This window comes from Ornithorhynchus anatinus, chromosome 13, assembly GCF_004115215.2.
Source record: "Ornithorhynchus anatinus isolate Pmale09 chromosome 13, mOrnAna1.pri.v4, whole genome shotgun sequence".
Lineage (NCBI taxonomy): Eukaryota > Metazoa > Chordata > Mammalia > Monotremata > Ornithorhynchidae > Ornithorhynchus > Ornithorhynchus anatinus.
This window is the reverse complement of record NC_041740.1, coordinates 18,458,911-18,478,725: the sequence shown is the minus strand read 5'-3', so window position 1 is coordinate 18,478,725 and position 19,815 is coordinate 18,458,911. Positions and strand designations below refer to the sequence as shown.

Genomic DNA, 19,815 nt, shown 5'->3' with positions numbered 1-19,815 from the left:
GGGGCGGGGCACCAAATAAAGCGCAACATTCTCAAAATAAAGCACAACATTATCCAAATGAAACACAATGTTTGGGCGGGGCACCAAATAAAGCGCAACATTCTCGAAATAAAGCGCAATATTTGGCGTGGCTCCAAATATTTGGGGTGGGGCTCCAAATAAAGCGCAATATTCTCCAAATAAAGCGAAATATTGGTGTGGCTCCAAATAAAGTGCATTGTTTGGGGTGGGGGCTCCAAGTGAAGCGCAATATTCTCCAAATAAAACGCCATATTTGGGGGCGGGGGCTCCAAACAAAGCGCGCTATTTTCCAAATAAAGCGCATTATTTTCTAAATAAAGCACAATATTTGGGCTCAAAATAAAGCGCAATATTTGGGGCGGGCTCGAAATAAAGCGCAATATTTGTGGGCGGGGCTCCAAAAAGTACAATGTTGGGGGCGGGGGCTCCAAATAAAACGCAATATTGGGCAGGGCTCAAAATAAAGCGCGATATTTGTGGGGCTCGAAACGAAGCGCAATATTTGGGGCTCGGCTCGAAATAAAGCGCAATATTTGGGCGGGGCTCCAAATAAAGTGCAATATTGGGGGCATGGTATAGAGGGGAAGCGCTCTCAACGGGGGAGGGGGCTAGAAATTAAGAGCAATATTGGGGGCGCGGTTAGAAATAAAGCTCAATATTGGGTGTGCGGTGTAGCGGGGAGCGCTCTCAACGGGGTGGGGGTCTTTGAAATGAAGCGCCATTCTGGGGGGCGCGGTACAGAGGGGGAGCGCTCTGAACGGGGGAGGGGGGTTAGAAATACATCGCAATATTGGGGGCGCACTTAGAAATAAAGCGCAATATTGGGGGGGCGGCATTGAGGGGGAGAGCTCTGAACGGGGAAGGGGGCGGTTAGAAATAAAGCACAATATTGGGGGGCATGGTATGGGGGGAGCGCTCTAAACGTGGGTGGGGGGTTAGACGGAAACCGCTATATTGGGGGCGCGGTTAGAAATGAAGCACAATATTGGGGGGCGCGGTATAGAGGGGGAGCGCTCTCAACGGGGGAAGGGGGGTTAGAAATAAAGGTGATGTACAATTCATTAACAAAATAAATAGGGTAATGAAAATATATACAGTTGAGCGGACGAGTACAGTGCTGTGGGGATGGGAAGGGAGAGGTGGAGGAGCAGAGGGAAAAGGGGAAAAAGAGGGTTTAGCTGCGGAGAGGTAAAGGGGGGGTGGCAGAGGGAGTAGAGGGAGAAGAGGAGCTCAGTCTGGGAAGGCCTCTTGGAGGAGGTGAGTTTTAAGTAGAGTTTTGAAGAGGGAAAGAGAATCCCCTACTTTAGATTGTAAAACGCATGTGAGGCCTGATTATCTTGCATCTACCCCTCTGTTTAGTACAATGCTAACAAATGCCATTATTATTATAATGTTATAATCAGTTTGGAAAGTAGCCCTTGTCCCATACAGGGTTCATAGTCTAGGGAGGATTTTGGACTCCATTTTTTACAGCTGAAGAAACTGAGTCACAGAGTTTATCCCCCAGCTCACGTCCTCCCCCTCCCTTACTAGCGAGACATTGTACTGGGCTAGTGTCCCAGGCCCATGACACCTGCCAGGTACAACCCTGGCTGCAGGTGGCTGGGTCTGGTAGCTTCTAGGGGCTTCGGAGAAAAATTTCCTTTCATTCATTCATTCATTCAATAGTATTTATTGAGCGCTTACTATGTGCAGAGCACTGTACTAAGCGCTTGGAATGAACAAGTCGGCAACAGATAGAGACAGTCCCTGCCGTTTGACGGGCTTACAGTCTAATCGGGGGAGACGGACAGACGAGAACAATGGCAATAAATAGAGTCAAGGGGAAGAACATCTCGTAAAAACAATGGCAACTAAACAGAATCGAGGCAATGTACAATTCATTAACAAAATAAATAGGGTAATGGAAATATATACAGTTGAGCGGACGAGTACAGTGCTGAGGGGATGGGAAGGGAGAGGTGGAGGAGCAGAGGGAAAGGGGGAAAAGAGGGTTTAGCTGCGGAGAGGTAAAGGGGGGGTGTTAGAGGGAGTAGAGGGAGAAGGGGAGCTCAGTCTGGGAAGGCCTCTTGGAGGAGGTGAGTTTTAAGTAGGGTTTTGAAGAGGGGAATTGTCGTCAGTGCTGCCACCCACCTCTCTGGCCTCCTAGAACCCCACTTTACCAGCGCTACCCCTCTTCCCCCTCCCCCTACTCTTCCCCCACCAAACCCCCTCCTCACCCCCTCCCCCCTTCTCTCTTCCCCACCCACGCCCCATCCCAGTCCTCTTGTCCCACCGCTACCCCTCATCCCCCTCTCCCCGTCCAGGGCCCCGCCACCTCCTTCCCATCCAAACCCTCCCCTCCCCCCGCCCTTCCCCCCCTACCCCCCTTGCACCCACAGCTACTTTCAAGTGTGGCCTCTGGAACCCCCGCTCTATTACAGGTAAGCTACCTTTCATCCATGACCTTTTCCTCTCTCGCTCTCTCCTCCTCCTCGCCCTTTCCGCCCAACTGATTCTCTTTCCCTCTTCAAAACCCTACTTAAAACTCACCTCCTCCAAGAGGCCTTCCCAGACTGAGCTCCTCTTCTCCCTCTACTCCCTCTGCCACCCCCCTTTACCTCTCCGCAGCTAAACCCCCTTTTTCCCCTTTTCCCTCTGCTCCTCCACCTCTCCCTTCCCATCCCCACAGCACTGTACTCGTCCGCTCAACTGTATATATTTTCATTACCCTATTTATTTTGTTAATGAATTGTACATTGCCTTGATTCTATTTAGTTGCCATTGTTTTTACGAGATGTTCTTCCCCTTGACTCTATTTATTGCCATTGTTCTTGTCTGTCCATCTCCCCCGATTAGACTGTAAGCCCGTCAAACAGCAGGGACTGTCTCTATCTGTTGCCGACTTGTTCATCCCAAGCACTTAGTACAGTGCTCTGCACATAGTAAGCGCTCAATAAATACTATTGAATGAATGAATGAATGAAAAGCACTCTGATGGAAGGCCTTATAATTATCATTCCAGGTTCAATTCAGTCATAATTTGGTTTGAAGTTCCAGCCAGGGCTGAAGATAAAAATGGATGCCCACTACTGCTATAAGTTGTTTACACAGAGAATAAAAAGAAGCATATCCTGAAGGCCCATGAGTTGGTAGGTGCCAGAAAGAACAAGTAAGGCAAAAGTCTGGGCTCATGATCTAAATTCAACTCACTAGTGCCAAGAAACAGGGATATTTCCTGAGCTGTGAACCTCTGGTGTCTTCATGCATCACTTCAGAAAGACCTTCAAGGGAAACATTAAAGTCTAAATAGATGGTAAGTTCGTTGGGGGCTAGGGAACATGTCCACCAACTCTTTAGTATTGTATTCTATTCTCCCAAGCATTTAGTACAGTGCTCTGCACCCACTAAGCGCTCAATAAATACTACTGATAGACTGATAAATGGTTCCAGTGGTGCCTGAAGATATCTTTGTCATCTGAAGAACTACATGCAACTCTCATATGGAGGTTCCATGAGGTTCCTCTTTTCACCTTTGATAATCAATCAGTGGTATTTATTAAGCACAGACTATGTGCAGAGCACTATACACTGCACTTGGGCAAGTGCAGTATAACAGAGTTAATAGTTCCCTGACTACAAGGAGCTTACAGTCTGGAGGGGATATGCTGATAAATGCTTTACGCTATCAGATTTGCACCCTGTATTCACCCCTCCCTCGGCCTGAAAACATTTCTGTACGTATTCATAATTTATTCATTTATATTAATGTCTGTCTCCCCCTCTAGACTGTGAGCTCATTTTGGGCAGGGAAGGTGTCTACCAACCCAGTTATATTGTATTCTCCCAATTCGTTAATACAGTTAATACTCTGCACACAGTTGGTGCTCACAATATACAATTAATTATTCATATCTCTTCTGTTAAGAGGGTCAAAAACAGCAAAAACAGCAACCCAGAACCAAGAGATTTTCTGCTCTGAAGAGAAGTTGGGGAATTTCTCATGGTATAAAACAGACCTCAGATTTAAGTGAAGATATTGCGGTTCCAGATTTTTGGCAGTGGCCCTTGAGAGGTAATTAATTTTGTGCATTGTTATGATAAATAATGAATCTGATATGCTTCTACACCTTAACACAGTCCTTTTTGACTTTTAACACTTCATGGGGCACAGAGAGTCAGGCAGCTTGCTGAGGCCTGAAGCACAAGAGGAATTGAACGTACTGAATTTGATGCTTTGAGGAGGCCTCAATTACAAAATGTACACCTAAACATACAATCTAGTTCTTCCGACTGTAGTAGATTCTCTCGATGCCTGGATCCCAGTCCTGAGAACAACCCAAAAACTAAAGTGAGCATTCTGAAACGCATGCTCTCTAAAAAGCCCTCTAAACTGTAAGATCACCATGGCAGAGATCGTGGCTACTCCCAGGCACATAGTACAATGCTCTGTACATAGCACCCAATAAATACCATTAAATGAATGAAAAGCCCTTTGCATTTCATTTTAGTTAGGCTATAGTTTCTTTTCTGCCTTAATTTGGAAAGTCGCCAATCAATTAATCCATCGATAGTATTTACTGAGCACTTACAGTGTGCAGAACATTGCAATAAATGCTTGGGAGAGTACAGTACAATAGAGTTGTGAGATACCCTGTCCACAAGGAGCTTAAACAAGAATCGTCTTAAAATTGATTGCATTAAGAAGGGCAAATTTCAAAATCTTACCTTCCTGTGAGTGGTCACAGGGCAAAAAAAATCCAAGGAAAGCTTTCATGTCTTTTAAAGAAGCTGTCCTAAAGTGGTTTTAACGATGGGAAACTTTGACGGAGAAGGATAGCAGAAAAGGTGTTACTAGCAATTAAGATTGGCTATTTAGCCTTTTTTTTAACATTCCATATAAAACTCCTGTGACACCTGGGCTTTCAGTGAATTCCTGCTAGAAATGACTTGTGTGAGATGGACACTCTTCCTTATCCCCTATTCCTCTCTCCTTTCTAGTATAAATCATAGCCTTCAGTTAATGCATAACAGAGTCCTGGATCATCAATTTTCCTTTCATTTCATTTTAGCGTCAGGAGTGTCACTCAAGGCGGAGAAGCAGTGTGGCCTGGTGGATAAAGCACAGGACTCGGAGTCAGAAGGAACTGGGTTCTTATCCCAGCTCTACCACTCATCCACTGCATGACCTTGGGCAAATCACTTAACTTCTCGGTGCCTCTGCTACCTTGTCTGTAAAATGGGGACTATGACTGTAAGCCCTGTGGGACATGGACTGTGCCCAACCTGGTTACCTTTTATCTATCCCAGTGCTTAGCATGGTGTCTGGCACAGAGTAAGCACTTAACAAATACCATAAATATATAAGAACCATAACATCATTCTCTACTAAGTGATCTAATAAAAATATTTCAATGACCCACAGAGTTTGCAGCTCTTCATTTGGTTCGTCACTGCTGTTGCCCTGTTCATGATATCGCATTCAAGCGCAGTAAAATCTTACTTAGGTTTGAAGATGACACTGCCGACAGACTGAATCCATGAGTGTACAGTGAAGGCAAACCCATAATCTCGTCCCTCCCTCCACAACGCTGTGGAGTTGCACACCCCTTAACGTGACTCTGCAAATGAGGTCTAGAAAGGCCAAGTGAGAGGAATGCTACATAATATAAGTATTATAGCCATGACAAGGGTACCAACTCCAGGGAACAAAATATCTGTTAATGCACCTGAGCAATGATGGACCTAAATGTCATTTGAATCTATGCCAGAGGTGAACTAAATATGGTACAATGTAGTGAGAATTGACAGAATTCATTTCTAAAAAAGCTGGTTCATTGCACAGTAAATCTTTCATCATTTTAGCTTTCTCTTTGGCTTCCTAAACTTAGATATCCTAGCCACATTTAATCCTAGATTTGAGGTAGTTACAATATTTGAGTAGTGAAATGCTGTACCTAATGCTTCTAGTGTTTCAGTCAAATAAAAAGAGAGTGACAACGACTGGAAAGACGCATTTCTTTCATGTCAATTTGAGCTGAGACGACATGAGGAAATTGTTTTTTGTTAATGCTTCTAGGGATCAGAGCAGCACTGTGGCCTACTGGAAAGAGCACAGGCCTGGGAGCTGGATGACTGGGTTCTAATTCCGTATGGATCTGCTATATTTCCTTCTATTCCGGAGATGCTACTATTTTGCCACTCAACTCTTCCTAGAGGACACCCCCATTCAACAGACCCCAATTTAGGCACATAGCCTCAGTACTGCTGCTTATTGAGTGATTCTTGAATGCAATGCACTAGGCTAAGCGCTTGGGAAAGTACAACAGAAGCACAAGACATGTCCCCTGGCCATAAGGAACTTACGCTCTAACACAGCCTTATTAAAAACACATCTCCTCCAAGAGGCCTTCCCTGCCTGAGCCCTCATTTCCTCTTTTCCCACTCTCTTCTGTGTTGCTATTACACTTGGATTTCACCCTTAATCTCCCCTCCCTAAATCCTACGGCTCTTATGTACACATCTGCAATTTATTTTTTTATATCAATGTCCACATCCTCTTCTAGACAGTAAGCTTATTATGGGCAGGAAATGTGTCTTCCGACTCTGTTATATCGTACTCTCCCGAACACTTAGTACAGTGCTCTGCACACAGTAAGCAAGATTGATTGATTAATGGAGGAGACAGGCAAAAATATAGGCATTATTCATTGAATCATATATATATATATATATATACATATATATATGTATAGAAATGCTGAAGATGATTACATAAGTAATTAAATACTTAATCAAACATGTCTATTGAGAGCTTACTGTGTGCAGAGTACTGTGCTAAGTGCTTGGGAGAGTATGATATAATGATATAGTAGGGTTGGCAGATTCCCTGGCCTTGATGAGTTTACAGTCTACAGGGAGCTTACAGTCTACAGGAGGCTGTTGGGTTGTCCCTTCCTACCCTCTGTGACCTAAGCCATGACAGTTCTCCAGAGTTTCTTCCACTTGCCTGGAGCGCAGGGCAATTACCCCCATTTCCCCCTCCCCTAGCCATTAAAACATTTCTGACCATTATCACCTCTTAGACTGTGGGTCCCCACAAGGGGCTAGGACCTTATCTAATTCCCACCTGTGTTTTCTCTCCCAGTGCTTAGTACTTAATAAATACTTCTATGAATACCACCAGTAACCAAGCCTACCAATCTCTTGGTCTAAAAAACAGAGCTTGGTTTTATATGGTCACGATCTTTTGAACATATATATGCAAATCCATGATCCTATTCATCATGATCTTCAAGTTGTATTTATTAAGTGGTTACATGCACCCACACTCAGATGAAATCAAGTTCAACAGTACTCAGGTTTCCTAGCTACTTACATCCGAAAACAGACTGAGGTAACATGGGCAGGCCGGTAGAAAACTTTGCAAGAACTTGGGGAGGATATGACAATAAAAAGAAAAACATGCAGATTTGGTATTGTGGCCTAAGAAGGGGAAAGCATGATGTGTTATGAGACTGGGAGGGAAGGAAGAAGAAAATCATTACTGCTTTTATACTTAAACAGGGACTATTTCCTGAATAATTTGGAACTTTTTTGGATGACAGGTGGCAAGGAATGTGGTAGACAAGGGGGGGAAAGCATTCCAGGTTTAAGAATTGTTTTGAGAAAGGCACAAAAATGAGCTCTATACTGCTCAAGGAAAATGGAGAGCAACAATTTGGTTGATTTGCTTTACATGGAAGGTTTGCCAGGTAGTACAGGTCAAAAAATCCACTTTGGAGACTGTTATCTGTTTGTGGTGAGCGTAGGTAGCAAATAAACCAGATCACTGCTGAAAGCTCCCCCTCTACATTGTGACCTCATGTGGGCAGGGATCATGTCTACCACCTCTGCTACAGTGGACTCTACCAAGCTCTTAGTTCAGTGTTGTGCATACAGTAAGTGCTCAAAAAATGACTGATCAATTGAATAAATCTACCTTTTCTCTTGGCTATGAAGACCCAGCCTTGACCAAGAGGAGAATTCATGGATGCAGGAAGCAGGGGCTGCTTCTGCAGAGAATATATGAATATTTAGAAGTTATTTTTTCAATAGAAAATTCCATCTTGGGCCCAAATCTACCCAGGTTATTGGAGATTGCAGTGAAGTGGTGTGATCAACATCTTGCCACCACATCTTGGCACTTTTTTATGGCATTTGTTAAGCACTTACTATCTGCCAGGCACTGTACTAAGTGGTGGGGTAGATGCAAGCTAATCAGGTTGGACAGAGTCCATGTCTCACATTGGGCTCAAAGTATTAATCCTTATTTTTGTAGATGAGGTAACTAAGGCACAGAGAAGTGAAGTGACTTCCCCAAGGTCACATAGCAGACAAGTGGCAGAGCCGGTATTAGAACCCAGGTCCTTCTGACTCCTAGGCCTGGGCTCTGTACACTAGCCCATGTCGTTTCCCTACTTCAGAACCTTCACAGGGACCCTAACTTTAGTCTAGTCATCATGACATTTCAGCCTTCTATTTAGTCCCTCTACAATCCCTCTTCCTCTACCCCACTGCTGGTGTGCATGGTCTCAGGACAGTCACCGGAGTCCAGGCAGGCTGGCCACTAGATCAGGGTTGTTGTAAAGAGAGCCCCTAGGCACCAGCTGTCAATCACAAGGACCAATTAGAAGGCACCCACTATGGCACAACCTCACAGCAGAAATTCCCTGGGTGCATGACCTCAATTTGCCAGCCTGAATTGTCACGAAAGGCACTAAGATCAAATCCCTGCTATGTTAGCTGGCTACAAGTTAGATGTGGTTAACTCCATTAAGACTATTGTGGAATCCATGAAGTCTTTTCAACCTGCCTTTAGGGTGCCCTTTGCAGACATGGCCAATGACTCTTTTTGCAATCATTCTCAATGAAAATCTGCTTTGTCTCTAGTGTTCCCTTTCTAGGAGGTCATATTTTGATCAATTGAGAGGAATCAAAACATTCTAACAGGAAACTGGGATTGGAAATTTATTTTATACTATATAAATTTAAGTCAATTTATCATCAATTAAATCTCCATTTTATCTTAACCTATCTGAAATTTTTATGGTACAGTACAGGCTCAGTATTAAGTTCTGGGGTAGATAAAAGATAATCAGGTTAGACACAATCCCTGTCCCACAAGAGGCTCAGAGTCGTAATCCCCATTTTACAGATGAGGTTATTGAGGCACAGAGAGGTTGTGACTTGCCCAAGGTCACACAGCAGACAAGTGGCAGAGACAGGATTAGAACCAGGTCCTTCTGACCCCCCAGGTCCATGCTCTTTCCACTTAGGCCATGCTGTTTCTCAACCTGAGAGATACAATAAGCTCCTTCCTAAGGAATCTATCTTTCCCCCTCTAGACTGTAAGCTCACTGTGGGCAGGGAACATGGCTACCAACTTTGTTACACTGTACTTTCCCAAGCACTTAGTAAAGGGCTCTGCATAGACTAAGTCTCAATAAATACCACTGATCTGTATAATTAACGGGCTGAATTGGAATTCCACTGCTAAACCCACTAGATAGTAGTAGTCGTAATAATATTTATCATGGGCTTTCTAGGTGCAGAGCACTGTACTAAGCACTGGGAAAGGATATTCAGGAGGGATGCAAGTTCGTATTAGCCACACAAGAGAGATCTCTATGGGAGATAGTGACTTCAAGCCTGACATTCTAAATTACCCAATGGATTCTAGGACATATGAAGACTGACTAGATTTTCTGTCACAAGACTAATACAGAGCTCTGAGTTCATCTATCTGTATTACAAGGTACATTTCTATGTAATCTAAATAGCAGTGGAAAATATCAGCATCCAGATATGTCCAAAGCATATAAGAGATCTACCAACCAGTCTAATGGGGCACTGACAGTCTCCATTTTCCATTTTTAATCCCTTTTTCTTTCATTCTCATGGAAATTTATCTGAGGGGAGGGAAGGTACGGAGGCAGGTGTTTGTGTTTTCCTTGTCTGTCTGAAAGGCAAGCAATGGGTGGTGTAAGCAGCCAATAAGAGCTCTCTGCACATGCTCAATAAATAATATTGCATGAATCAATCCAGCCTTGGTGGGGGTAATGCAGATTTTGCAAGGCAAACCAAATTTTCAGATTAAATTAAATTGCAGTGGGAAACTATCTCCAAGGCCCATCTAACCCTCCCGATTTCCCTATCACAAGACACAAGGGGTGGGGAAAGTTTCTTGAGGAGAAACCCGCTCCTGCCCCCCAAACCTGGGGTCCTGTCTCCAACAACAAACAGCTTCTTTCCCACATACACACAAAAATACTTGAAGAGCTACCTAGAGAGACCGCAAATGGGGATCCGGTCACTATCGATGAGGTAGATTGTCCTTCTTGCCCTCAGTGTAAAAGGGGTTGAAAATCAAAAATTAGCCTTGCCCACGCGCATGGGAAATATCATCTGCGACATCATCTACGATGGACAGTGATGTGCTTCTCTTCTGACAGTTCGTATTTCACTAGGCATCTTGGGGGAGAAGGAGGAGAAGAGGAAGAGGAGAGAGGAAGAGATGATTCCTTCATCCATCCTGGCCTGCTCATTTGAGAAGCTATCTATCATTAGAAGTCTCTTGGGAGGGGAAGGGGGGCATGAGATCTCTGACCTATCCAGCCCATTTCAAGCTCATATGCTCTTTAAATTAAGTACCTAAGCTAAATGAATGGCTTCTGCTAGGTGAACGGAGGGGGTTGGGGGAAATCTCATCATAAAACCACCGCATCGTCACGAAGGCCGAAACGAAGCCCGACAGTCTTTCAAAAGACAATTATTAGACTCAATCGAGTTAGTGGTGGAGTGCGGGAGATGGAGTGCCAGCTAGGTTGTTGCAGACTGGTCCTAGGGCCGGGGAAACAAGCCGGTAGTTTAAAAAAGGGGGGCGCCTCGTCACTTTCCTGTAGCAGGCTTCCTCCCTCACTACCCCCCCCAAAAAGGTGGGGTGGCGAGGAAAAGAAGATACGGGGGTGGGGAGCCAGGGGGAAAATAAGGCTGCAGAGACGCAAGATGGAGAAGGAGAGATTCGAAAAAGAAAAGGAAGGGAAAGAGAAAGTGGGAGGGTAAGGAGGGAAAGGGGGAAGGGAGAGGCCGGGGCGGATGGAGGGGAGAGAGGGAAGGAGGCGGAGGAAGAGAAGGGGCTCCATGTTCGCAGCAGCGCCATGTTCTCGCTGCAGGTCCCGCAGCCCGGGTGGGCTTCTGGCCCCCCGTCCCCGGGGACCCTGCAGCCCCCCGCCCCCGATGGACGGCTCCGGGCCGGGCGGGCTCCTCGGCTGCCCGGCGCGGGGGGCGACCTTGCCCTGCGGGCCCGGGGGGCAGCGAACACAGGACCGGCCACCTGCCCGGGAGAGGGGCGAGGCGGGGCTTGTTTGCGGCGCCTCCAAGGAACCCCCGGAGATGGGGGGGCCGGGGCCTTGGGGGAAGGGGGGTCCCCAAAATCAACCCGGCCGCATCTCCGCCCCACAAACTTCTCCTCCCCCACGGGCCGGGGGCTAACGTCCCCCGAGCCCCCTCCTCGGGCACCCCCATACCCTAGCCAGGACCTGGGGTGGGCCAGGCCCGAGGAGGAGCCTCCCCCCCACCCAAAACAGGCTCTTCCTCATTTGATCGTATTTACTGAGCGCTTACTGTGTGCAGAGCACTGTACTGCGCGCTTGGAAAGGCCAATGCAGCAATAAAGAGAGACCAACCCGGCCCACAACGGACTCACAGTCTAGAAGGGGGAATAATGACGGTACTGGTTGAACGCTTACTCTGTGCCAAGCACTGTACTAAGCGCGGAGGTGCGCCAAGCAAATCGGGTTGGCACTGCCACCTGTTGGGGGGGGGCGGGGGATGTGGTCATCCCCTGGTGGGGGTGGGTCCACCCGGGCACGGCAGACCTGGTTGCCACCAGCCACGCAGACCGAGAGCGGCCCGGGTCGCCCCCGACCCCCCTCTGGTAGCCCCCCGGCTCGGCCATTCTAATTCGCTTCCTCTCGGGGCTTGCGGTCGCCCGAGACCCATCCATTTCCTCACTGCCCAGGAGGGATTTCCTCCTCCTCCTCTAAAGAAAAAGAAAGGAGAAAAGCAACCCCCCACCTGTGACTTCTTTTAAATCCAACATCCCAGTGATTAGCCCATCGCCTTACTATTTTGCAATTAAGTGGACACTGTCATAATTGATTCCTGTTCAGACCTGTCTTATCACACAGATTTCCGTGGATTTGACTGAAATCCTTCTTTTAACGCAATACGCACAAACACAGAGAAAGTCCAAACATGCTTCTAAGGAAGATTGGTGTCTGTCGGTCTGTTCAAGGGAGGTTGTGTTATTTCTTCATCGGAATGCTTTCTTTTTTCCTACGGACTAAGGCGGGTTGAGATAAATAAGCAGCCTCCTGTTTTCTGGATCTAGGCTGTTTCCTTGTGATTTTGAAGACATCATAAATGCTTCTAAGATTTTCAGGTCCAGTTATATTGTGGGTTAACCTACAAGAAGCTCGAGGAAACAAAGAGCCTCATAGTCTGTAAAAAGGCCTCGCTTCCCAGCTTCTGCACCACAAATAGATAAAAAAGGAATGAATGACTGAAATGAATGACTGAAGCTACGAACAAGATGGTGCTGTTTGGTAGGAACGTGAGATTTTTTAGCGGGACACGAAACCATGAGGCCCATAATTAACTTTGATTTGGATTCAGCAACCCCTACTTACAGTCATTTTGCTAGGTTATTTTTTTCAATGTTTTTATTTTTTGGTGGGTGGGGTGGAGGGAGTGTTTGACCAGTGAAGGTGGATTCTGTATTTTTGTGCTCCAGAGGAGGAGGAGGAATCATTGAGTAAAAGAAACGTTGAAGTAAATCTATTAAATACAATCTAAAACTGGTTTGATACTTCCTCTTCCTCTAACTGTTATTTTCTTTAGAAGTGACATGGAGAATGCACCACAAAGCAGGTGTCCTGTGAACCTTTGGAAATTTTTTGTGAAACCAAGTATCCACTGAGGTTAACTTTTCGCTACTACGGCGAAGAATGTACGTTGCTACATTTCTGAAAAGCTAGGAGGTTTCCCCTTCATGAGACCACAGCTAATTCTCTAAAAATAATGTGATTAAAGGACTATAACAAAATAACCCTTGGTAATGTGTGAAATTCAGATATGCAATTCAAGAATAAAATCATCTAGATTTGTAGGCTTTACAGTAGCTTCTGGTAGACACAGTTTCGCACTTACTACTTCATTAAGTAATTAAGTTACCGTGCACATTAATTTGGTTGACTGCTGTTCATTTAAAACAAAATTCACAAGGCATGGACTGACTGATCTATCTTCTATTTTATAATTTGCATTTGTCTGTAATTCATTACAAACCCTGTTTTTACAGCACACGTTTGTCAAAGTTAATCTCTTCAAGCCACACTTCATTTTAGTATTTTTTTTAATATTTGTCAGTTTGTCAAACATGCTGAACAGTCGATGGTTAGTTCAAAAATGTCTTGGACTCAGAATGCAAAATTGGAGGCTTATGGAAATATAATTTTTTTAAGATTCCTTCTACTAAATTTCTAGTTACAGCATGTTGAGCATTAATTGCTCCAAAATGTCTTTACAGTTAACTAAGTTAATAAATTAAGAGTTGAAATGGTCAAAATTTACACTTGTTATTCACTGTTAGTGTCGAATATTTGAAACATTAGCTTCTAAAGAGGTACTTTTTTTTCAAGTCTTATGTCTCCCTAAGTGTTGCACATGCCACACACACTCAGGTGTTCCCTTCTGACAAAGGACCCGAAAGTGCATGTCGAAAAAGACGGTGCTTACTGCCACACTGGAAAGCAAAGAAAAGACCTTTCATTCATCTACCAGAATGATCTGTCAACATTTCACTATAATGTGAGCAGCATATTTAGAGCACGGGAGAAGAGCATTATGAAGTACAAATCAAATATCCGAACGACTAAACCCTAACTTTTGTAGTGGCAATTAAAAAAAAGTAGTGCCCTCCTATTTTCTTTCAACTACTCTTTTTGTCTAAAAGATCTGCTAAAAGTTCAACTTAGTTTTATTCATTCTCCTCTAATGCTAGGGGGATAAGTCACTTTCACATGGGTCAGATGTTTGAATATTCTAGTGTAGCTGTGTCAAAAAAAGCCAAAAAGCCTAAAAGATGATATGCAAGATGATTGCACTTATTCTCAAATAATTGCATTTAAGTTCTAAAAATTAAAAAGTTTATTTAGGATTGAGTTTGTCTCTGTGGTAACAGATTTTAAAGTTGCTTATTAATTTGAATTCTAACAACATGGTAGTCTTCCTTTAGTGCAGTGAACTTCATTTGGCAATTTTCTAGGGAATTTTTTTCAAATAACATTTGTACCTCTAAAAACAATCAAAAGTCAAAAACCTTTAATGTCTAAAACCTGATCTTTTTAGTTTTACAAATGGAATTTGTAAATGAACCAAATTTTTGGCTTCTGACATCAAGTGAACAACAAAGCAGCAGTACATTAACATTACTAACCACAAATGACAACACAACTAAAAGCTCTATTTCCATACAACCCTGACTATGGCAAGTTTTAACAAAAATATCTCTAGAGACTGGATGAGAGTTAAATTAATGTAAAATGATTCTAAACAAACATCCTAAAAAGAATCAAACCCTTTTAACATATTTCACAAAATCAGAAGTGATTGTGTGATATCTCAGAGACATAACTCCTACGTTAAACCACAATCTTAAATGGAACTGTCCTTAAAAATTCCAAGGGCAGAGCTGACTGCAATCCGAATAAATCTACGGAGCTGCTGGAATTCTTGGTTGCCAACAATGGTCTAACTCAGTGATAACAAGGTTTCATAAATCAATTATATGCTCTGTTTGAAGATTCTAAAGCTTAATTAACTTACTTGCACCCAACAGAAACAAAGCTGGGTTTCTAGGCAGCATGGCCTGTGAGCGTTTGTTTTTACATTGTATTACAAACACAGTTTTCTAAAATTAACAAATGAATGGAGTACTGCTACACACTGTACTGTGAAAAATCATAAAACAGGAACCCAGGAATATTTACATTGGAGCCCCAAAATTGTTTTTTTTTTTTTATTGGTGTTTTTTTTTTCTTAAATAGAGGCAACAGCACATTCAATTGATAGATTTAGCTTCACTTGTGGCAGGAGAGATTACTTAGTTATTGTATGGATTATGCATCCCTGGTGAGATATCTTCTGCAACAATAAAAAAATTTACACATCACAAAGCACTGCATTCTTCTTCAGCATAGCTTGAAATTAAAAGAACCCTCCAAAAATGACCTCTAGAAGCTGTGATTCCAATTCATAATTTAGAGTATTGCCTGAGTGATGTACTAATTAAAATGTATAAATACTAATGACTGCATCTATATATCAACGATAATATTGCTATAGGGGTTTCCGATTAATGCACTACAAAAGAACTTTCAAAAAAGAATTTTGTAATTGCTAATCAGTGTTGTGCTAATTGAAAAAGGTTGCATGAATCTTTGGCTGACTATAGCTATCAAGGTCATACATAAAATGTAAATGTTACTTAATTATCAGATTGTGGATCCATTTCTTTTTACTAGCCTCTGTGTGTTTATGTTATAGAGCTTTTATGATCTTTAATGTCCAAAGCTATATTTAATAGCTGATTCTTACGCATTTCCTATATTACTGCAGCTTCCTCTTAGGAGGTACATAAGTTTATACATGCACAGACTATATGGCATATGAAAATGACATTTTACCATCAATAGAATATTTGTCCTTCAATCATTCTTTACAAACTGGCCACCTGGAAAACCTGAAAGATTCCTTTCTGAAAACATAAATACATCACTTAAATGTTACAGTATGTCTAATTCCTAACAAGTGAAGATTAAAAGTGCTACCTAAGACCGAGATATAGTACTAGGTAGGCACCTGAAAAATTGGCTGATAGTCAAAATTTTTATAGAAAACACCCTACCAGTATGAAAACTCAACACATGAAAACATTGTCTTTAACTTTCAAAGTTCTGAACAATCATTAACCAATCAATAGCCTGATTCTTCTCCCTCTTACACACCAGGTCTCAGAGGAGAAGAATTAGGAGCAATTTTCAAAGAAATATCAGAGTTTTCCCTCTAGCAGTTGATGCAGTGGAGAAAATATTCCTCTTCCTCCACTTACTAAGAAAGCAGTTCAGTGATCCGCTGTTCTAAACTCCTCACTGGATTGCAAGAGCCTCACTAGATTGTAAATTTGCCGAGGGCAGGGAGCCTATCTGCCAATGCTATTGTACCCTTGCAATTGCTTAGTCCGGTGCTCGCATTCAGTAAATCCTCGTTACAGTCCATTGATTGATTGACTTTATTTGGGAATAATCTGGCAAGCACCAAGGGAGAATAGGGGAGAAAGGAGGGGCTTTTATTCCCCTTGTAGTGAATTCCCTAGCCCTCACGCAACGGAGACTAGTAAACCCAACATCCTGAAATGAATACAAGAGTTGTAAACAATGAGATATTACGGTCACAAAAAACTTGGATCTCATCACCAGTTATCCCCAATCAACAACTCATCCACAATGGGAGATGTTTCTTTCATTACCTCTCCCTCGTGGAAAGTTAAGATGCCTTTGTTAAATATGAAAAAGAACAGACCCTTAGATCAGGTCTATGCTGGAGTGTGTTATTTGACCTTAAATATTCTTTCCTCACCTCCCTGCCCATTTTTCTCTTGGGTATGAGGACAGGCAACAAAACGGTGTAGGAAATACTTTAGTCCCAAATATTGTATCTTCATGGCTCTCTGCTGCTCTAAAGTGATGTCTAAGGGCATCTGTCCCATCTTGCCATCTCTACCCCTCCAGGTTATGCCACTTAGCCATCTGTGGACTTGGGGGAAAGAGGCAGGGAGAAATGTGTTATTGAAGTACAGGCGGGGAGCGAGACGGAACAGGTTGCCGAATAACCAGCCTGCATTGATAGATCTTTATGGCTATCTGCATGGCAGCAAACTAATGTTCTGGCCAGAAACATCTCCTTACTATAGCAGAACACACCAGTGTAAGAGAAATGTTTTGATGAAATGTGGGAGGGGAGGGGAGGTCCAGTTTTGCTGTCATAGAATGCCAAATCACTGCTTTATTCTTCCCAAAATGTTTGTTTGCCATTGTGTAGAAACAAGCTAAGGGAGGAACGCCAGAGCAGTAATTCATTATACTTCATACCATAGTAGTCCCACCATCAGTTTTATTGTGCTAGTCAATGAAATGAAAGAGCCTTAATACTTCAAAGGAATTAGTGCAAGGACTAGGAAGTAATTATCAATCTTTGGATCATTTACTTTTTACCTGCTGTCAAATGTGATAACAGTGGGTGCCGAAACCAAAAAAAAAAACAACCCCTCAAAACAAAAAACGAACATAATGTTTTTCCAAATGAAACAAATGCTCTAGTTTGGAATGTTTATTTGAACCAGATGTACAGTATTACCATCCAGATTCAGGAAGTTAATCTATTCTTTGGAAGCACAGAATCAGAATAAGTAATTCCTGCCAGCGCATAGAAAGGCACAGAAAAAGCTGGGTGTTGCAAATTCATGGATTGAATGGTGCAGACACCTAGATTTTTGGCCTGCGGAGCGGCTCTTAGAGATCAATAATAATACCGTGTGCTCCAACAATTATGTACATAATGGAATGGACTCCATGCATTTTCAGTGCCTTTCTGCATCACTTAGCAAATATCCAGTTTGATTATCCCCTGGGCATACGGAAGGGTGTAAGGCCTGGAGAGGAGAGGGGCCCCTCCATTACTCTCCAATAGCCAGGTCATCATAGGGGTACAGTAGAGATTTAGCCTGTCCCTGCTGGCTGTGACCTTGGGCAAATCACCTAACTTCTCTGGGCCTCAGTTTCCTCATGGGGATTCAATACCTGTTCTCCCTCCTTCTTAGTCCGTGAGTCCCATGTGGGACAGGGACCCTGTCATTTTATTCCACCCCAAGGCCCTGGGCTGCACAGCTAATACCGCCTTCTGTGATTGGCTGGTCACCCTCCCCACCTCCAGAAAACTGGATCGCCTCCATGGTGGCAGGACCCACCAGGGTTCCAGTGAGAAATTTATTTGCTTTCAGCATTGCATAATGAGGGGTCTGTGCTTCAATCAATCTTATTTATTGAGTGCTTACTTGTGCAAAGCACTGCACCAAGCACTTGGGAGAGTACAATGTAACAGAGTTGGTAGATCCATTCCCTGACCAAAACGAGCTTACAGACTAGAGGACTTTCACTGTTATTATCATTGTTATTATATTATTAATAATAATAATTCTGTGCTTAATAATAGTTGTGATATTTGTTAAGTACTTACTATCAGAGGTATTTATTGAGTGATTACTATGTGCAGAGCACTACCCACCCACCTCCGCAGACTGCAAGTTCATTGTGGGCAGGGAATGTATCTGTTTATTGTTGTACTGTACTCTCCTAAGCACTTGGTACAGTGCTCTGTACACAATAAATGCTCAATATTACTGACTGAAAGAATGAATACTAAGCATTTGGGAGAGTAGAATACAACAGAATTAGTAGACATGTTCCCTGCCATAATGAGCTTGCAGGGTAAAGGACTGACCCTACTATGTGCTAGCATTAAATCAACAATAGAGTTAATATGTAATAAGCAGATGGGATACAGTCCCTGCGATACATGAGGTTCACAGCCCAAGAGGAAGGAAGAACAGATATTTTATTCCCATTTTATATATGAGACATAGAGAAGTTAACTAACTTGCCTGAGATCTCACAGCTGGCAAGAGGCAGAGCTGGGATTAGAACCCCGATTTCCAGACTCCCAGGCCTATCACCTTTCCACTAGGCCAAGCTTGAGATGAAGGGGAATGGATAGTCATTGGAAGTCTTTAACAAAGAAAGAGATATGAGCAGAATAATGTTTTAGCAATGTAATCTGTATTTCTGTACATAATATAACCTTAAGAGGAGAGGGATTGATGGTAGGGAAAGCAGTGAGGAGGCCAATATAATAATGAGAGCTTGAACCAGGGAGTGACCATTTGGATATAAAGTCAGGGACAGAGCTGGGAAATATCATGGAAAAAGAACCAGCAAGTTTTAGCGACAGGTTGAATATGAGGTTAAAAAGTAGTGAGGAGTCAAAGTAACATCAAGGTGGCAGGCTTCTGGGAATAGATCTAAATCCCTTACCATCAGCTTTAAGGCGTTCAATCAGCTCTCTCCCTCCTACCTAACCACACTGATTTCCTACTGCAAACCAACCTGCTCTGTGTACCTCAGTCTCACCAGTACCACCAGCCCCTCGCCCACATTCTTCCTTGGGCCTTGTACACTCTCCTTCTTCATATCTGACAGTCCACCACTTTCAAAACCCTCTTAAAATCACAACTCCTCCAAGGGGCCTTCCCAGTCTAAGCCCTTTATTTCCCCTATCTGCCCTCCTCCTGCATCGACAATGCACTTGACCGAGTATCCCATATGCACTTTGATGCTTACCCCAGTTCCAGAATACTTACATAAACATTTTTATACTCTTTTCCCCTATTTCTAATCTATTTTAATATCCCCCTATAGACTGTAAACTCCTCTAGACTACAAGTTCCCTTTTTTTAATGGTATTTAAGAGCTCACTAAGTTCTAAGCACTGGAGTAGATATGAGCTAGACACAGTTCATGTCGCACCTGGGCTCACAGAATTAATCCCCATTTTACAGATGAGGTAACTGAGGCACAGAGTTAAATGACTTGCTCAAGG

The 19,815-nt window shown here is 43.3% G+C and overlaps 1 long non-coding RNA gene across 1 annotated transcript in view; it reads right to left on the bottom strand.

Moving 5' to 3' along the window:
* The window catches only part of LOC114816250, a 40,569-nt gene that overhangs the window by 1,978 nt on the left and 18,776 nt on the right, over positions 1-19,815 (bottom strand). The window lies entirely within an intron of this gene.